The sequence below is a fragment of the Acomys minous genome (genome assembly GCF_964271855.1).
Source record: "Acomys minous genome assembly, chromosome: 8".
In the NCBI taxonomy this organism is placed as follows: Eukaryota; Metazoa; Chordata; class Mammalia; order Rodentia; family Muridae; genus Acomys; species Acomys minous.
Window position 1 is genome coordinate 105,615,372 of NC_140489.1, and position 17,460 is coordinate 105,632,831.

At 45.2% G+C, this 17,460-nt stretch overlaps 1 protein-coding gene across 4 annotated transcripts in view; it reads left to right on the forward strand.

Annotated features, from left to right (window-relative positions):
• Positions 1-8,788: 8,788 nt before the first annotated feature.
• LCLAT1 (lysocardiolipin acyltransferase 1) overlaps positions 8,789-17,460 on the forward strand; it is a 136,193-nt gene continuing 127,521 nt past the window's right edge. For 2 of the 4 annotated variants that reach the window (XM_084791725.1, XM_084791726.1), the window contains exon 1: positions 8,789-8,997. The gene's annotated coding sequence lies outside the window, so the exon portion shown is untranslated. The remainder of the gene's footprint in view (positions 8,998-17,460) is intronic. The other 2 variants (XM_084791723.1, XM_084791724.1) reach the window with 2 other exon arrangements.

Below are 17,460 nucleotides of genomic sequence, written 5' to 3' on the forward strand. Positions count from 1 at the left end.
GGCCAGAGCTAAACAAAGAACGGTGACAATGGAAGCGGAGGACTGAAGTTCTCTTGAGAGATCTGACGCTGCTCCGAAGCTTTGAAGGTAGAGAAAGGAGTCATGATGCAAGGAATGCAGGTAGATTTTAGAAGCAGGAAAGGGCAAGGTCATGGAATTGTGTACCAGAAGGCAGGCAGCTCATCCAGCACCTGGTTTGGACCTTAAAACCATCCGGGTGCTAGTGATGTAACCTAGGAACGCCACCTTATGTGGCAGAAGAAAACTTTGAAATTGCAATTAAACGAAGGCTTTTGAGATGAGGGGATTATCCTGGATAATCCAGGGGGTCTTAGTGTAATCACAGTGTCCTTAGCAGAGTAGGACAAAGGGAGATTTTTACCATGGCAGAGGAGAAGGGGCTGCAGTGTGGAAGCAGGGCTTGGAGTGAGTGACAGATAGAAGGGAAGGGACACAATACGAAGAGTAGAGCTTTACCACCACTTCCTCAAGCCTTTGACGTTAGCTCAGGGCTGTCGTCTGAATCGGAGTTATCCCCAATAGGCTCGTGTTTTAAATCCTTATTCCTCATCCAGTAGCTAGTTTGCACAACTATAAAAACTTTAGGAGGTAGGACACAGCTGAAAAGAAGTCACTGGGCTTTGACAGTTACAGCCCGGCCCTTAGTCTCTGGTAGTCTGTGCCTTCTGCTCCTGGTGAGGTATCCAGCCTCCAATACACACTCCTGCTGCTGAGAGCTCTCCCATGCCTTCCGTGCCAGAATGGACTGAAGCTGTGAGCCCAGATGAAAACTGTCTCCTTCAAGTCATTTCTGTCAGGTGTTTTGTCCCACTGTTGCAAAGTAATTCACACCCAGTCCCCTTGATTTGGATGTCTGAGCTGCAAGATGCTACGTGTCAGTTTTTCAAAGCCATTCGGTTTGTGTTAAATTTGTTACAGCATCAGCAGGAAAGTTCAACACTAACCCTAGTATTACAGGTGTAAAATGAAGATAATATATTATGTCTGGGGTTATGGTAAAGCGAAATAATTAAACACATTTATAGCAGATAGACTTCTCTCCTTTAATGTTTCTCCTCAGCCCCAAAGAACGTGGCCTTTCAAGCTTCTTTATGAAAATACATATTTTTTTAAAATTAGCTGTCTTTGTTATCTGAGACAGGGTCTGTGTTTGTTTGCTTTCCTAATGCTAGGATAAAACATCATGGTTAAAAGCACCTTGAGGAGGAAAGCTTGTTTCATCACAAAGTTATAAGTCAGCCATGGGAAGCCAGAGCAGGAACTCAAGGTAGCAACGCGGAGGCAGGAACAGAAGCTGAGCCCATAGAGGAGCACTGCTTACCAGCTTGCTCCCTGCCTCACAGAGAGCAATCTTTCCTGTGGCTCACAGAACCACCTATTGGGATGGTGCCATCTATGGTAGGCCAGGCCCCACCACATCAACTATCAATCAAAAAAAAAAAAAAAAAAAAAAAAGGTTACAGAAATGCCCACAGGCCAATCTGAGGGAGGCATATCTTCAGTTGAGGTTCCCTCTTCCTAATTGACTCTAGTTGACAAAAATTAAGCAGAGCATGGTCATACTATATAGTACAAACATGGCCTTGAACTCATGTGTAACCCAGTCTTGCCTTATCATCCTCTTGCTCCAGGCTTCCAAATGCTGTAATTAATAGGTATGAGCCATAACATCTGGCTAAGCTATACTTCTGGAGGTGGCCAGTGTTAACATGTCTGGTAGCAAGCTTGAAGGTCTATTCAGTGGGACGATGTAGGTAGAAAAAGAGCAACTGGGCCGGGGCATGGTGGAGCATGCCTTTATTTTCAGCACTCGGGAGGCAGAGGTAGGAGAATCACTGTGAGTTCGAGGCCAGCCTGGTCTACAAAGTCCAGGACAGCCAAGGATACACAGAGAAACCCTGTCTCCAAACCCACCTACCCACCCACCCACCCCCAAAAAAAAGAAAGAAAAGGAAGAAAGAAAATGAACAACACTGTAGGGCAGGAACAGCAATTCAACAGAACTGGGAGAGAGAGAGAGACAGAGGCAGAGACAGAGACAGAGACAGAGGGAGACAGAGACAGAGAGAGAGAGACAGAGACAGAGAGAGAGACAGAGAGAGAGAGAGAGAGAGACAGAGACAGAGAGAGAGAGACAAAGACAGAGAGAAAGAGAGACAGAGACAGAGAGAGAGAGAGAGAGAGAGAGAGAGAGAGAGAGAGAGAGAGAGCGCAAATGTAGAGAACCTATTAAAATATAGGTCATGGCTACTGGGCGGTGGTGACACACGCCTTTAATGCCAGCACACAGGAGCCAGAGGCAAGTAGATCTCTGAGTTAAAGGCCAGCCTGGTCTACAAAACTAGTTCCAGGATGGCCAGGGCTACACAGAGAAACGTGTGTGTGTGTGTGTGTGTGTGTGTGTGTGTGTGTGTGTGTGTGTGTGTGTCTATTATGGGTCTGGAGTGATGGCTCAGCAGTTAAGAGAACTTGTTACTCTTGCAGAAGACTCAGGTTCGATTCCCAGCAACAACGTGGTAGCTCACAACCATCTGTAACTTCAGTTCCAGGAGATAGAACACCCTCTTCTGGCCTCCATGAGCACCAGGCAAACACATGGTACACATGCATACATGCAGCCAAACATTCACACATGAAAGATAAAATGAACAAATCTAAACAAATTAAATAGAAGTCGTATTACTACTCTGTTATGGGGAAGCCAACAGATCAGGGGGTGACCCCCCATGGAAAAGGCAGTTTACACTTCGTGGTTCCCTAGAGAAGTGCTTGGCGTGCCCTCTGGGACCTCAGGGGACATAACAGGAGAAGTTAAGAGGCAGAAGTAGCAGGAGAACAGGGGGAAAAGCCACTGTGGTTTCCATGGGCAGGTAGGTGAAGCAGGGCAGGTAGCCTTAAGAGTAGGCCAAAGCACAGACTGTCCTGTTACAGGATGCTGCCAGGTCCAAATTCTTTTGGTTAGACAAAAGCCAGCATTCCTCAGGAAGTTGTGAAGCCAGTTTCTCTCTGTACCAAAGCAATCATTTTCTTATCACTGGCAGAAGGGACAAATGGCTTTCTATGGTGCCTATTAGCACATCAAAGCACAAGCTAGCCTCCAGGTTCCCTCAGAACCACAAGGAGCGCCTAACACACACTTCGGAGGCCATGCTAACATTCCAGCTCTCCCTGCTCCTCCCCTACCCTAAACTCCCTCCAGGTCATGGGAAGTCCTCTCCAGAGCTTTTCACTGTTGGCATGACGCTGCTATTTTGGCTGTGCTCTTTCTTTTTTTGCCCTCTCTCTGTCTCTCTCTCCTCTCAGGGCCAGTCAAGTCTGCAGGCCATGTAAATTCTACAACTTTCTCTCTCCGCTCTGGACTTTCCCAGATGCCTCTGTCTGTTCTCTTCCCCATATCTACAATTAAACTTTCCCTTCGACCACACCGTGGAGCAGTCATGTTGTCAGTTTATACCTAGCCCTGGGGTGACTACAGCAGGTGTTTCTGGCTTGGAATATAAGGCTTAGGGAGTGAGGTGCTCCAGACAGCCTGGTTGGTTTGCTTAGGAACAGTGCCTATCTAGGAGGGTTGGTTGCTGTCTCTGGGAATTAGCTAATGGGGACAAGTGGCCCCTTCCCAAATGTTGAGACTCCAGATGCATCCAGAAAACAAAAATAAAATATATAGTTAATACCGATTTGTGGTTGACCATCCTAGACATAGTGGGCGGCTATTAGAGGTCATTCGCCAGAGTTTGAAGAAACTGCCATAGGGTCTTAAAGGTTATTGCTGTTAGGAGAAGTGATATGGGAAAGAATAGATAATTCTATTGGCAAATAGGGTAAGAATGTCTCAGGTAGACCCGGGTGGTGGTGATGGTGCACGCCTTTAATTTCTGCACTCAGGAGGCAGAGGCAGGTGGATTGCTGTGAGTTCGAGGTCAGCCTGGTCTACAAAGTGAGTCCAGAACAGCCAACTGTACACAGAGAGACCCTGTATCAAACAAACAACCAACCAAAAAAACCCAACCAACCAACCAATTAACCAACCAGGAATGTCTCAGGCAAAGATGTTTGCTGCCAAGGCTGACCACCTGAGTGTGAGCTACTGGACCCACACACAGTGGGAAGCAAGACTTGACTCCTTCCTACAACTTGTCTTCTGACCTCTGTAGCATCCTGTAGCAGTGTGAGTATTCCCCCCTCCAACACAACAACAACAACAACAACAACAACAATCAACAAATAAATGTAATTCTTACAGTAACATTAGAGGAATTTCTCAGAGAGAGACAACTGGCCTGAGGGTTGGTTTACTTGTCACATAGGTTGACTATGCAAATGTCATCCGTTTCCTCTCTCTCTTAGCTGCATCCCACTGCAGAGTTCAGAAGGTTAGATACTTGCTTTCCACCTCCTTACAGATAAAGTTGGCCTGTGTTTTTAGATAACTGGGCAAAAAGGGACATTTATTGGGAGGTTTGGTCAGGCCCCATGTAACAATACAGATCATCAGGCAGGTGGTGACTCCAGCCCCTAAGCTCAGCATGGGAAGGTAGAAGCAGACCGAGTTCAAGTTCAAGGTCAGCTGTGTTTAGCAAGAAACTAGTTCAAGAAAACAAAACAAAACCAGAAAGCAAACAAAAGCCTCTAACATAGAACGCCTGTCCCTTGTTTCCTGTTTCCTGCGTTGGCTGTGAGCCTTGGAGGGTGGGAAGCAAAGGAGGAAGAAGGGACCTGTTGGCACCCTTGAGTTATAGAATCAGTTCTATACTTTGAAGAATAATAATAAATGTCCCTGTAGGTTAAGCCACGGGTACCGAGGAATTCCTTGCAGACACAGAGGGTCTGCACTGAGGAGCAAGTAAAATGACCTTTCCCCGCATTTAGCCCAAGTGAGATAGAGGTTTTTATCAATGTATCAGTCAGGGTTCTGTCAAGAAACCAATAGTGCAAGAAGAGATAAATGAAGAAAGGATAAGAGACTTAGGTACAGTCAGAGTCCTAGGGAAAAAAAGAGAGAGAAAAAGAAGAGAAAGAGGAAGAAAGGAAGAAAGAAGGAAGGAGGCACTGAGAGAGGGAGGGGAAAAGGAAGGGGGAAAAGGGAAGAAGAGAGGAAGAAGCAATTAGCATTAAAGAAAATTAAAAAGAGATTTAAAGCACCTTGAGACTATATAAAATGTTGAGCCAGTCCTGCATTTGGGCCTTGTCTCAAGGGACAAGGGGAGCGAGTGGCTTCTAGAACGCTGGAGAAAAAAGCCAAGCTGGACCACCGCCTCACCCAGCTCTGTAGGGAGGGAGTGCATACCTTGAGGTACCTGTGTGCCTCTCATGCTTGACCCCTCCAGAGACAGCGGACCAGATATTGTAGAGATGCCAGATGTGTGGATTAGAAAAGAGCAAGATATAGGGGCCAGTGATGCCGGGAAAGTGTGCCTACGTGCAGGGCCTGCCTGCATGCGTGCATTTGCATAGACTTCTTCCATTCCCTTCAAGGTGGCACCCAAACTCCTGAACTACCAAAGACAAAGCTTGCCTCCTAGGAAATCAAAGCATCCTACCTCAAATGCTGGTTGAGCCTGGGCTGCTGTGGGCTGCAGAAGTGGTTGCTTTAGGCCTTCAGTTAAGTGTCCGTGGCCTCTGCCAGCTCTGTTCCTTCTACTCATTACCAATGGAGAGAGTTGTTCTAATTTTGTTGGCAGCAACTCACTTGGCCCTTCTCTGAAGTCTATTACTGAGCACACATTCTACCTCATTACTATCGCATTTGGAAGAAGCAGCAATTACATGGCCATATAGGCATTTAATAGTAACAAAAGCATAATAAGAACTAGGGCATGGGTTTACTGCTTGTGATCCTGTTTCCTTGAGCATTGCAGATTAAATGAGCCTATTAAATCAATGGCTCGTGAGGTTGTTGTATTGTAGGAAATCAAGAAAGACTTAGAAACTTGGTAGAAATTACCCTTCTGGGCAGTGGAGTAGATTAATATCATCCTGTAACCTTATGGTCTCATAAATGGGGCCTTTCTTTCTTTCTTTCTTTCTTTCTTTCTTTCTTTCTTTCTTTTCTTTCTATATCAAAATAAAAAAAGACAAGACATACCTGGATAAAATCCTAACTGTAGAATAGGGAATACAGACACAGCAGTTTGCTGGTATCAATTTCTCTACCCAGAAGCAACTGTTGGCAAGAGTTTCTCTTGTGACTTTCCAGAGAGTCCCAGGCATGCGCAGTCCTTCAAAAAGCTAGCGCTCACTTAGCGTTCCTTGTGCGTCTGCAGTGGACACTGTCAGGGTCCTTGCACTATGGGGCACACATCCTCCTGCTGCCCTGAGCTTTGGGGTTGCTAATGGCTCACAGTTGCTCCTCTTCTCCAGAGAACATCCTTGAGAAGAGTGGGGGCTGCCTCGCTGCGCTGGTTCTGTACCACATCCGCAGGTCACCTGTTCGTGATAACTCCCCAATACAGGAACGTAACACAAGAGAATAAACTCCTCTGCCTCAAGGCTGTAGAGTAATTTCCGCTTCAGGGTTCTCACGGGTTCTGGCTCAAGACTGTCTTCAGCTGAGACTCTATTGCCATCGTCATCACTTTCCTCTCTCATCTCCATATTCTGTTTCTTTCACCCCACTTTTTCTTGAGAGCAAGTCCTGTAATGGGATCTCTGCTTCAGGCCTCATTTCTAGGAAGCCACCTGCAGGAGGTGTTCCTAGGAAGCCAACTAAAGATGGGATTCTTAAGAGGAGAGGAATATAATGAGGACAAGTCCCATTGCTAGGCAACAGCGACCCATTCCATGGCTAGCGACTGGAGTATTAATAGAACCTGGGGTAGCCTGGCAGATGACTTTGCTGAACAAGGCAAGGGTGGAGGAGAAGAAGGTACATTAGCTGATGCCTGCCTTTGATGACTGACAGGTTCGGAGGAAATACTTTAAGGACTTGGAGATGGATGGCTATTATTAAGCAAGCAGCAGGTTAGAGTCAGAAGATGTGTTCAGCAGAATTTTAAAAGGTTTTCCTCCCTTGCCATCTAACCGAAGACTAGGCATGACTCCAGAACTTTAAAGCTGGCTAGATTCTCATCTTTGGCTTATCTCCAATGCCAAAGTTGGGGCGCTGGCACAGAAACAGCAGAACCTTGAGCCTTGGGGTGAGGTTTTCTTGGGAACCTTGAACTCGCAGATTCAAGCAGGCCTCTTTGATTTTGTTGGAAGATACAAGATACAGGGTCTGCTTACTTGGGTCTGCGGCTCAAACCTCATCTTGACTTGACAGTAAAGGAGGTAAAATGTGGTTTTGTTCTGTTTGTTTCTGCCATGGCTAGAGCTCTGAGATCCAATTCTAACATACTGCTTGGATGCCTCTCAAAACACAAGGAAAGCAAATGGCCACATTAAAAGAGAGACGACAGAACTCTTATGAGAATACAATATGGATGTAGGAATGAAAAAAACAATATTAGAGATGTTTCAAATGCATTGGCCAACTGATTAGAAAGATTCCTGGCTTTCCCTGTCCCCCAGAAAGGGCCTGGAGGACATTACTTACCAAAGTGATGAGAGATTCTCTGTTAGGATTCTGCCCCAGTCTGCCTACATATAATTGCCTACCTCCCAATGGTGTGCCTCTACCCAAGATTATAAAAGGCCAAACCCTCCTGGGGGCTCTCTCTCTCACCTCTCTCCCTCCTCCTCTGTCTGAGTGTCTCTCTTTCTTTGGGGGTACTCCTCCCTGTTTTCCATCTCGCGCCATGCTCATATAATAAATCTCATACAATATAATATCTGTTGCCTGGCATCTTATTTTTAAAATAAAATGCTCTTCCTGGGAGTAACGGCATCATTGAGAAGCTCAGAGGTGTTTGTCTTCAAAAGCAGGACAGGGCTTATGGGAAGTGCTGTTCTAAAATAGGAACCTTTAGTAGTAACACTGGGAATGACAGACGCCAGGATAGTGAGACAGCCATGAGAAGCAGTGACGATTTAATTACCGTAATGGATAGCAAGGTCTAAGTGGCAGCCAGAGGTCGTGACCTGACCTTATGAAGATGGCTGATGGAACACATAGATTTTTATTACTATTATTTTTTGGCAGGAGGTATGTGGACAGACAGATTAGGGATAGGTAAAAGGGTGGGGTCAGACATCACCCCAGTGGGAGAGTGTAATCTGTTGCCCAGTTTTAAGACCTGATCCTAAACCGTCTGTGGTGGTGCACGCCTTTAATCCCAGCACAAAAAATAAAAAATAAAAAAAAGGCTTGTAAATTGTTGTCTCTGATCTATTATGCAACCTTAGGAATTAGACGAGCGGTTAGTTGTACACCATCAGGACCCAGGTTCTAGAACTGGACGTATGCTAATTTTTTATTTACTTGGGGCAAGACAATAAAGATTTGTAAATGACTGGCTGGGATTTGATCCATAAAGCAATCTCAGGTGTTGAAGATGCCTTTAGTTGCACCATCAGGAACTCAGGTTCTAGAATTGGCTGGATGCTAATTTGCTCTTTGATTCCCGGTGTCAAAATTAAGGTTACAAATGAGTACTCTAGATTTGTTATTCCCCAACATCAGGTTTCCTGGAGACCACCCTTGAGTTCAATTATGGTTTCTTGCTCCCCTACCCCACCAGCTTTCTCTGCCAGTCACTGCAGAAGCAAGATGATCTAGGCACGGCCCCTTTAAAGGAGACTAGACCACGCCCAGGGTCTCTCAGGGCTGCGGAGAGGGGCGGAGCGCCCCGCTTAAGGGCTTCCCACGCAGAGGGGACGCCTTGCGTCACAGCGCCCGTAGCCAATCAGGGTGGAGCCTGGAGGGACGCATTACTAAGGCGACGGGCTCGACGCCTCCCTGCTACGGGATGAATTAGCGGCGGGTTCTGCTGGCAGGTTGTGACCCCCGGTGGAGTCGCGGTGTCCTTGCTCGCCCCAGTGTTCCTGCTCCCGTCGCGCGTTTTGCCCGGGTCCCAGGTGCGCGGCCCGCGGTGTCAGGTGCGGGTTTCGGCGCGGGGAACATGGCGGCGGCCAGAGGATTTCCCCGAGTGGGCGGATGGGGAGCTGTAGCTCGGCGGCTTTCCCAGAGCGCAGGCCTCCTCGGGTGGGCCCTGGGGGACGGTCGCCTGCAGGATTGGGCGGAGGGCAAGGGCGTGCGACTCTAGGGAGGTGGAGGCCTCCGGGGCCGAGCGGGCTGCGGGGCGAAGAGCGCCGGGTGCCCAGTCTGTCCACGGACAGGCACCTTTCTGTCCACACCACACCTCCGCGGACCCGGGAGCTGCCGGCTCTCCAAACACCGCCTAAGGTGTTGTCACATCCCACGTACACAAAGCTTCCCAGGGGTCACCACGTGCAAGGCCCACAGGAGAGTTTTTCAGGGCCCAAGTTGCTTGTTTCTTGCAGGCAGGTGACAGAGGTGCGCCCTAGGTCTAGGCGGCAGTGTCACTGATGGAAAGGTAGGCCTCATTGGAGGCAGACGTCGGGCTACATTTTTCTTTTTCTTTCTTTCTTTCTTTCTTTTTTTTTTTCAAGAAGTGCTCTTGCTAAGGGCTGGCTTTCTAACTCTTGGTCCTTCTTGCCCCTGCTCTAGTATTGGTGCGCTAGTAGGCGTGCTTCACCACGCCCATCTGGCCCTTTGGGTCTTTCAGGTTGTATCTTAACATCTAAGTTTATGTTTGACTAGAAGCAATAAAGATATAAGAGGTTTTCTATGTGGTTTGTTTCCTGGATCTTGATTGAAGGTTTAGTTGCCTTTGAAGTTCACTTACTCTATTCAGTGTGCTCTGAATGGGTGTGGACAAATCTATTTTTTTGTTTGTTTGTTTTGTTTTTGCTGTTGTTTTGAGACATAGTTTCTCTGTGTAGCCCTGGCTGTCCTGGACTGGCTTTGTAGACCAGGTTGGCCTGGAACTCACAGAGATCTGCCAGCCTCTGTCTCCCCGAGTGCTGGGATTACAGGCATGCACCTCTCTTCCTTTCCTCTGAGCTGGGCTATTTTGCATTTAGTTTAAGTCCAAAAAAAGTATTGAAAAAGAAGTTTATTACCAAAATAAAATTCTTCCCATTTATCTACATTATGTATTTCGGTAAAGAAACATCTTGTCATAAAAGTTTAAATAGTTGGGCTACTTTTAAAAATACTACTTTGATGAGAGACTGCAAAATTTGTGTACTTAAAAAATACTTTTATTTGGGTATGAGGCTTCATGAGTTTATATGCATTATGCAATGTGGAGACTTGGAGTAGAGTTACAGATGTGTTTTGAGTCGCCTAATTTGTGTGTTGGGAACCCAACCCTGGTTCCCTAAAAAGAACAGTGAGTGCTTTTAACCAAACTTGTGTATTTTTGAATTATTAAAGAGAGGGAGAGGGAGGGGGGGAATTGAAAACTCACGGGAGCATTTAGCTTCAGTCCCCAATAACTACTGCCTCAGGAGTGGCCAGTGACTATCTGGCACAGTGGCTTCCACATGGCTTTAAGTTGAGCAAATGCTGAGGCTCCCTCTTCCCACCAGGGCTAAAGGCTAGCTACTGCAGATGTCAGGAGCGGAGTCTTCCAAACTGAATCTTGGCAAATAGGGTCAGTTTGGTCTGGGGTTGAGTTCATATGTAGTGGTAACTAGGATGCTTCTTAAAATATGGTAATTACATAACTTCTGTGGGGTGCTTTGCTTTGTCTCTGAATGGAGATGACATTTCTTCACCAAGCCGTCTTCATTAAATTTTTGTAAAGGGAGAAAATACAGTTCATATAAAAGACTTGAAAACAGTGCTAAAAAATGGACATTTATTAGTATGTGCAACTCTTATTTGGTGTTGTGTCAAGTCAGTCAGCCAACACCCGTGTAAAGTGCCTACTACTTTCACAGATGAGAAAGCTGGAGTACATTGACGTTTTTAAAATCAATTTATTTTATTTTTTTGTTTGCTTTACATCACAATTGTAGCCCTTCCCTCCTCTCCTCCCAGTCCCACTTACCCTCCCCCTTCTCCCTCCCCCTTCCCTTACTGTTCAGAAAAGGGACAGTCCTGCACCCCCCACCAACCCACCAGTCACCCCTGCACATCAAGCCCCATCAGGACTGAGCACATCGTCTTCCACCGAGGCTGGACAGCAGAGCCCCACCGCAGGGAAGGAGAAGTTGTAAGTCGGTTGTCACAGCCAGCATTGCAGAGTCCAGCTTGTGGCCTCCACTCCGTTTCTCAGTCTTTCCTGTACTGGGGGTGGAGTGCGGCGGCTTGTACATCTAAGCAAGTGCCCTAGCGCTGAGCTGTCCCCAGCCCCTTTTCTATTGTTAGTGTGAGACAGGGTCTTACTGAGTTGCCAAGATTAGCCCTGAACTCATTCTTTAGCCCAGGAAGGCCTTGAACTTGTGATCTTCTTGCTGGGACTGGCCTACCTACGTGAGGAAGCAAGCTAAACAGAGCCTAAGGGAGGTCGGCCTCTAAAAGTGCATAGGAGGAAACTGTCAAGGCAGGATAAAGGAGAGATTGTATGTATCCTTTCACAGGGAGGACAGAAAGAGTCAGGTCCAGGCTGTGAATTCTCACCTTCACCTAAGACTCATGTTATGCTGTGGCCAGTAAGGATGAACAAGGACACAAAGTCTCCAGCCCTAGCTGTTCTTTTCTGTCAACTTGACAGAGTTGCCTGGGAAGAGGAACCTCAGTTGAGAAAATGCCCCCAGCAGATTGCCTGGGGCTAGTATGTGTGTGGGTCATAGTTTTGATTAATGATTGATAGGGAAGGGCCCAGCCTTCTGTGAGTGGTGCTATCCCTGAGCAGATGGTTCTGAGTTATAAGAAAGCAGCCCTAGCAAGCCATGGGAATGCTGGCAAGCCAGTAAGTAGCATTTGTGTTTCCATGGCCCCCGTTCTTGCCTCCAGGTTCCTGCCCTGACTATTAAAACTCATTGATGTGCTGTGACAGAGACTTGTAAGTTGAAGTGAACCTTTTCTTCCCTCATTGCTTTTGGTCATGGTGTTTTGTCATAGCACTAGAGATCCTAACTAAGACATAAAGTAATGTGACCAACTTTCTGTTCTGCTTATTTGTTTACTTTTTTTTTTTTTGAGACAAAGTCTCACTCTAGCTCAGGCTAGCCTGGAACTTGCCTTGTTGCTGGCTTCAAATATGTGGCTATCCTCCTGCCTCAGCTTATCAAGTGCTGGGATGACAGGCTAATATGAAGTCTCACAACTAGTTATGTTCTTGAGAAGTGACTTTAGTGACAGAATGTAAAGAAGAGACTAGTTAAAAGACAGTTTCATGCCAGGTGGTGGTGGTACACACCTTTAATCCCAGCACTCAGGAGGCAGAGGCAGGCGGCTCTCAGAGTTCAAGGCCAGCCTGGTCTACAGAGCAAGTTCCGTGACAGCCATGGCTACACAGAGAAACCCTGTCTCAGAAAAAAAAAGAAAAAAGAAAAAAATGACAGTTTCCTAATCCAGATTTGGTGTGTAGGCTAGGCTGGGCATGAGCTCGTGCGGAACTGAGTTCAGATTCCAGGAATTTGGAAATGAGAATAGAATGTAAAGTGGATTGGGTGTGGAAAGGCAGAGGTCCTCCACAAAATAAAAATTGTGTGTTTTGTAACTGACGGTTGGAAATTGGAGTTATAGCTGACTGATGACAAGGAAAGGCTGGCTGGATTCTTTGTGATGGTTCTAAGGGAGTGGGAAGTCTCGTATAACATATGTTTTGGAAAAACTGAATACTGCTGGGAGAATGGGTATTGGAACATATATATATTTGTTTGTTTAAATTAGGTTTTCTTGTTGTTATTTTGAGACCAGGTCTTATGTAGCCCAGGCTGGCTCTGAATTCTGTATGTAGCTGAAGCTGATCTTGATCCCTGATCTTTTGCCTCCAGTTCTCCAATGGTGGGATTATAGACATGTATAGACATGTATTTCCATTCCCCCCTCCTTCCCCCAGCTTATTCGGGTACTTATGTATTTGCACAGAAGTGATGTTAGTGTGCAAACAGTTGCTGATGAGATTAGCTGGTTGTAAACAGATCATGCAAATGTTTATAGCACTGGAATTACTAAGCCTGGACAACAGAACACAGTGCAGGGCACTTGACTCCAGTGAAAGTGCAGACTGGCTACAGTTGCAGGATTTCATTTATTTTGAACATGTTGCAGAAGCCTTCAAATCATAGACACAAATGAGCATTCAGGTAGCTTAGACATATATATTCAAAAGATTCAAAAAGCAGTGACCTTAAAACTTATTGATAAATTTGCCTTTAGACTTCTTTAAAATGTAGAGTCACTAAGAGAATGAAGAGCAAGATACAGGCAGGAAGAAGCTATTTGTAACAAGATGCTACTGTCCACCTTCCAGAGTGGCTAAATATAAAAGATGATCCCTGCTAGTGTTGTGGATGTAGGCCAACCAAACTATCCTATTGGTATGAGTGTAAAATGTCACATACAGTCACTTTGACATGGTGTGGCTTTGTCCACTCCTACCCAATCGTCCAGCTGCTCAGCCATAGCTATACTCATGAGAAACAAATGCACCTATTTATTGAAATAATGTTCATGGTATCTTCATTCATAATAAGCACAAATATACAGCAGCAGAATAGCTTAGTAAATTGTGATGTATTAAAAAATGAAGCATTGCTAAAGCAATATAGGTATATATAATCATCTTGTAGGCATAAGGACGCACACAGATTTTGTTCCACCTTGAACTCGAGTATAACAGCTTGTGGAAGATGGAAGTCAGAGTGGTGATTATTCCAGGTTGTTGATCATGGTGTCAGGGAGGGGACATGTAGGAAACCTTCTGGAAGGTTGGAAGTATTCTGTATATTGTGAATGGGTAAATGGACATGTAAACATTAAATTCACTTCAATTTCACATGTCCGTTTACCTAGTCCATGCACTGAGGAGGTTTTGGCAGTTGGTGGCTCCTTGGGGAAAAAGAATTATTTTTTTCTTTGGGGTTGTGACCATTGGTAGGTTGACCATGTTCTGGTGTATGGCCCGACACCTGTGTACTTACAGGCAACAGTAATTGCACTTAGTGTGTTATTAAAGGGGGGGGGCAAATGGGAAGTAGAGAGGGAGTGCAAGTGGGTTTGATAAAAATGTTTTATACATATATGAACTTTTTAAATAAATAAAAATATTGTGTGTGTATGTGTGTATGTGTGTTAGATAGTTTTATTTCAACTTGACACAAGCTAACGGCACTGAGAGAAGGGAACCTCGGTTAAGACAATGCTTCCAGCCAGACCATGGTAGTGCAGCCTTTAATCTCAGCGCTCTCGGAGGCAGAAGCAGGCTGGTCTCTGTGAGTTCTTTGTGACCCCTGAGTCCAGTCTGGTCTACTGAGCAAGATCCAGGACATCCAGGCCTACACAGAGAAACTCTGTCTCAAAACAAAACAAGCAAATGAAAATGCTTACATAAGATGGGCATTTTTATAATTAGTAATTGATGGGAACTGAGTCTTTATTGGATTCGATTGTTCCCAAAGCTATATTTATTCCCTTTTCAGTCTAGAATTTCATCAAGTCTCAGAAAAAAAAAGGGAGGCTTATATTCTTACTTTGAGTTAACTCTTAAATGCCTGATTTTGTCTTTTGTGGTTGTTCTTAGGACTTCTTGAGGGCCTTTCCACCCGCTGGTACTCGCTAGCATTTCTTAGAGGCTGATAGGTGTTTACATTGGTTTCCTACAGCTGTTGTAATACATTACCACAGACATGGTGGCTTTCAAGAGCAGTCTGAAGTGTTAGTCAGCTAAGGTCAAGAGTAGCAGGGTTGTAGCACCTCAGGGGCTCCAGCGGAGAATCGCTCTGGCCGCACAGCCTGTGGCGGCTGCTAGCACCCCTCTGTGGTTTGATCACTCCAGCCCTTGTCTCTATGGCCACAGCTCCTTTCTCCTCTCCTGTGTGCAACTTCCCTGTTGCCTTTTTCTTCCCTGATATTTCAAAGAAACCCTCCCATTGTAAGGTACCTAATAACCATATTTACAGAGCCTCTTTTGTTTTTCTACACAACATTTGTCACTTTCAGAGGTTAGGATGTGCGATGCTCATGTGTCTTAAATCAGAATATATTAATTGTATAACATAGTTTAATTTTGACACTTCCATACACCTCGTATCAGTTATTTTTTCCCTTGTGACACACTAGTTGACAGAAGCAGCTTAAGGAAGGAAGAGCTTAGTTTGGTTCAAGGTTGCAGGGTGCAGCTTACCTGGTGTGGAAAGCAGGGGACAGGAGCGTAAGGCAGCTGGCCACAGTGTATTGCAGTCTTGAAGGAGCTGTGGGTCCACACTGGACCTCACTCAGCTTTATCCTTTCTATTCAGACTAGCATCCCAGGCCATGGGACACTGCTGCCTACAGTTAGGTGGGTCTCTTCATTTCAGCTAACCCAGCCTAGGTAATCCCTCAGAGACATACCCAGAAGCATGTTTCCTGGATCCTTCTGTCAAGTTAACAGTATTGACGTCACAGTATACACTCTGCCGTTCTGTAAAAGGAAGTCTTTGTTCTTTCTAGTGTCTTCAGTGTGTTTCTTTAGTGTTTTAACATTTTTATGGTAGAGGCCTTTTGTTGTTAATTTACCAGTGTGGCCTAATAATGTTTATTACCAGGCCTATAATTATTATTACAGCAGTATAACCCACTAGCAATCAGTGAAGACACAGACACTTGTCATATTTTAAAATAGCCTTAGTTAACCTGGGGCAGGGCAGATATTAATCTCCTAAACTACTTCCCATAGTGGGGCAGGTATGGGATACCTGTCCCAATCCTATGCCATCTGCTTCTAATAATTTCTATCAAGCTGCCTCCCATCCACAATCCCACATACTTGCTAATGATCTTCATCTGGGCCAAATCTCCATCCATGACGGCCATGTGCTTCTCCTCCAACTAACCCATGATGGCGAGAGCCTTCTTCTCCTCTCCTCTCCTTCGGTTTCCCTTCTTGCCAAGATTCTTTCTGTTCCTCCAACCCTGGGAACCTTAGCCACACCAATCTCTTACCTTTTCCAGATGTGATGGAAAATTAGCATCAAACTACATCATACCAACCCCAACAACCTTTTATGGTTTGGGGAGGTTTATGCTTAGAACCTCCCCCTCCCACCAGACTGTTGTGAGTGAGATTACTTTCCTGGTTGCTTTCTGAGTGTGTTGTTTTGTTTTGTTTTTTTGAGACAGGGTTTTTCAGTATACTCTGGCTATCCTGGAACTCACTCTGTAGACTAACCTGGACCTGAACTCAGGGATCTGTGTGCCTCTGCCTCCCAAGTAATGTGGTTAGAGACATGCCCTCCCCCAACATCCTGTGAGGTTTTTTTTTTTTTTTTAATGATGTATAAAAAGCTACTGATTCTTGAATGATATTTATTTACTTACTGGTTTTTCAAGATGAGGTTTTTCTGTTGTGTATCCCTGGCTGTTCTGGAACTCCTTGTAGACCAGGCTGGCCTCTTACCTCACAGAGATCCACCTGCCGCTGCCTCCTGAGTGCTGGGGTTAAAGGCCTGCGATTTTTATCTTGCTATTTTGGTGAAAAGGTTTATCAGTCCTAGAGTTCTGTATGTTGTGGAGTCTTTAGAATCTCTCAACTATAAAATCCTATCTACAAGTAGGAATGACTGAACGTCTTCTGTATTTGTGTCCCTTTTGTTTCTTTCTCTTGCCCTATTTCTCTGGCTATAATCACAAGTACTTTGTTGAATAAAAGTGGTGAGAATGGATGTCCTTATAGATGTGAATATACTTTAGAAGTCATTCAGCCTACCATAGTAATATTTCTTAATTTGTTTATAAGTGACGAAACAAGATTAATTGCCTAACTTTACAAAGTTTGAAAATGTCTATTACTTCACCCCTAACCTACTTCCTTTCAGAAACTGGTAATGTGCGGAGCCAAGCGCAATGATAAGTGCCAGCAGTCCTAGCATTTGGGAGGCTGAGGCAGGAGGATTGGTAATTTGAAGCTAGTTTGGACTACATAGTGAATTCCAGCTCAGTCTGGGCTACATGATGAGACTTGTCTCAAAAACCCAAAACATGCACACGTAGCCAACAGAGGAGTCTTGCCTCATGGCCTCGTTCTGTTGTCCTTAATGGACACATTCCTTCCCTTCCCTAACTTCTGACAAGTACCAGTCTGTTTTCTGTTTGAACAGTTTTGTCACCAAAGGAATGTTAAAAACACTAGTGGATTTAAAGGACATTTGGTCTGTGAGATTTGGCTTTTTTCCATTACCCCCCCTCCATTTGGCACAATTCTCTGTAGATTCATTGTAGTTATTGCATGAGCTTTTTCTTTTCTCATCCTTGGCATTCCTTCATAAGGATGTGCACATTAAAGGCATCTGTGTTATTTCTAGTGTTTGCCTCTTAGAAACAAGCTGCTATGAACATTTGTGTATATGTTTTTATGTGAATGTAAATTTTTACTTCACTGCA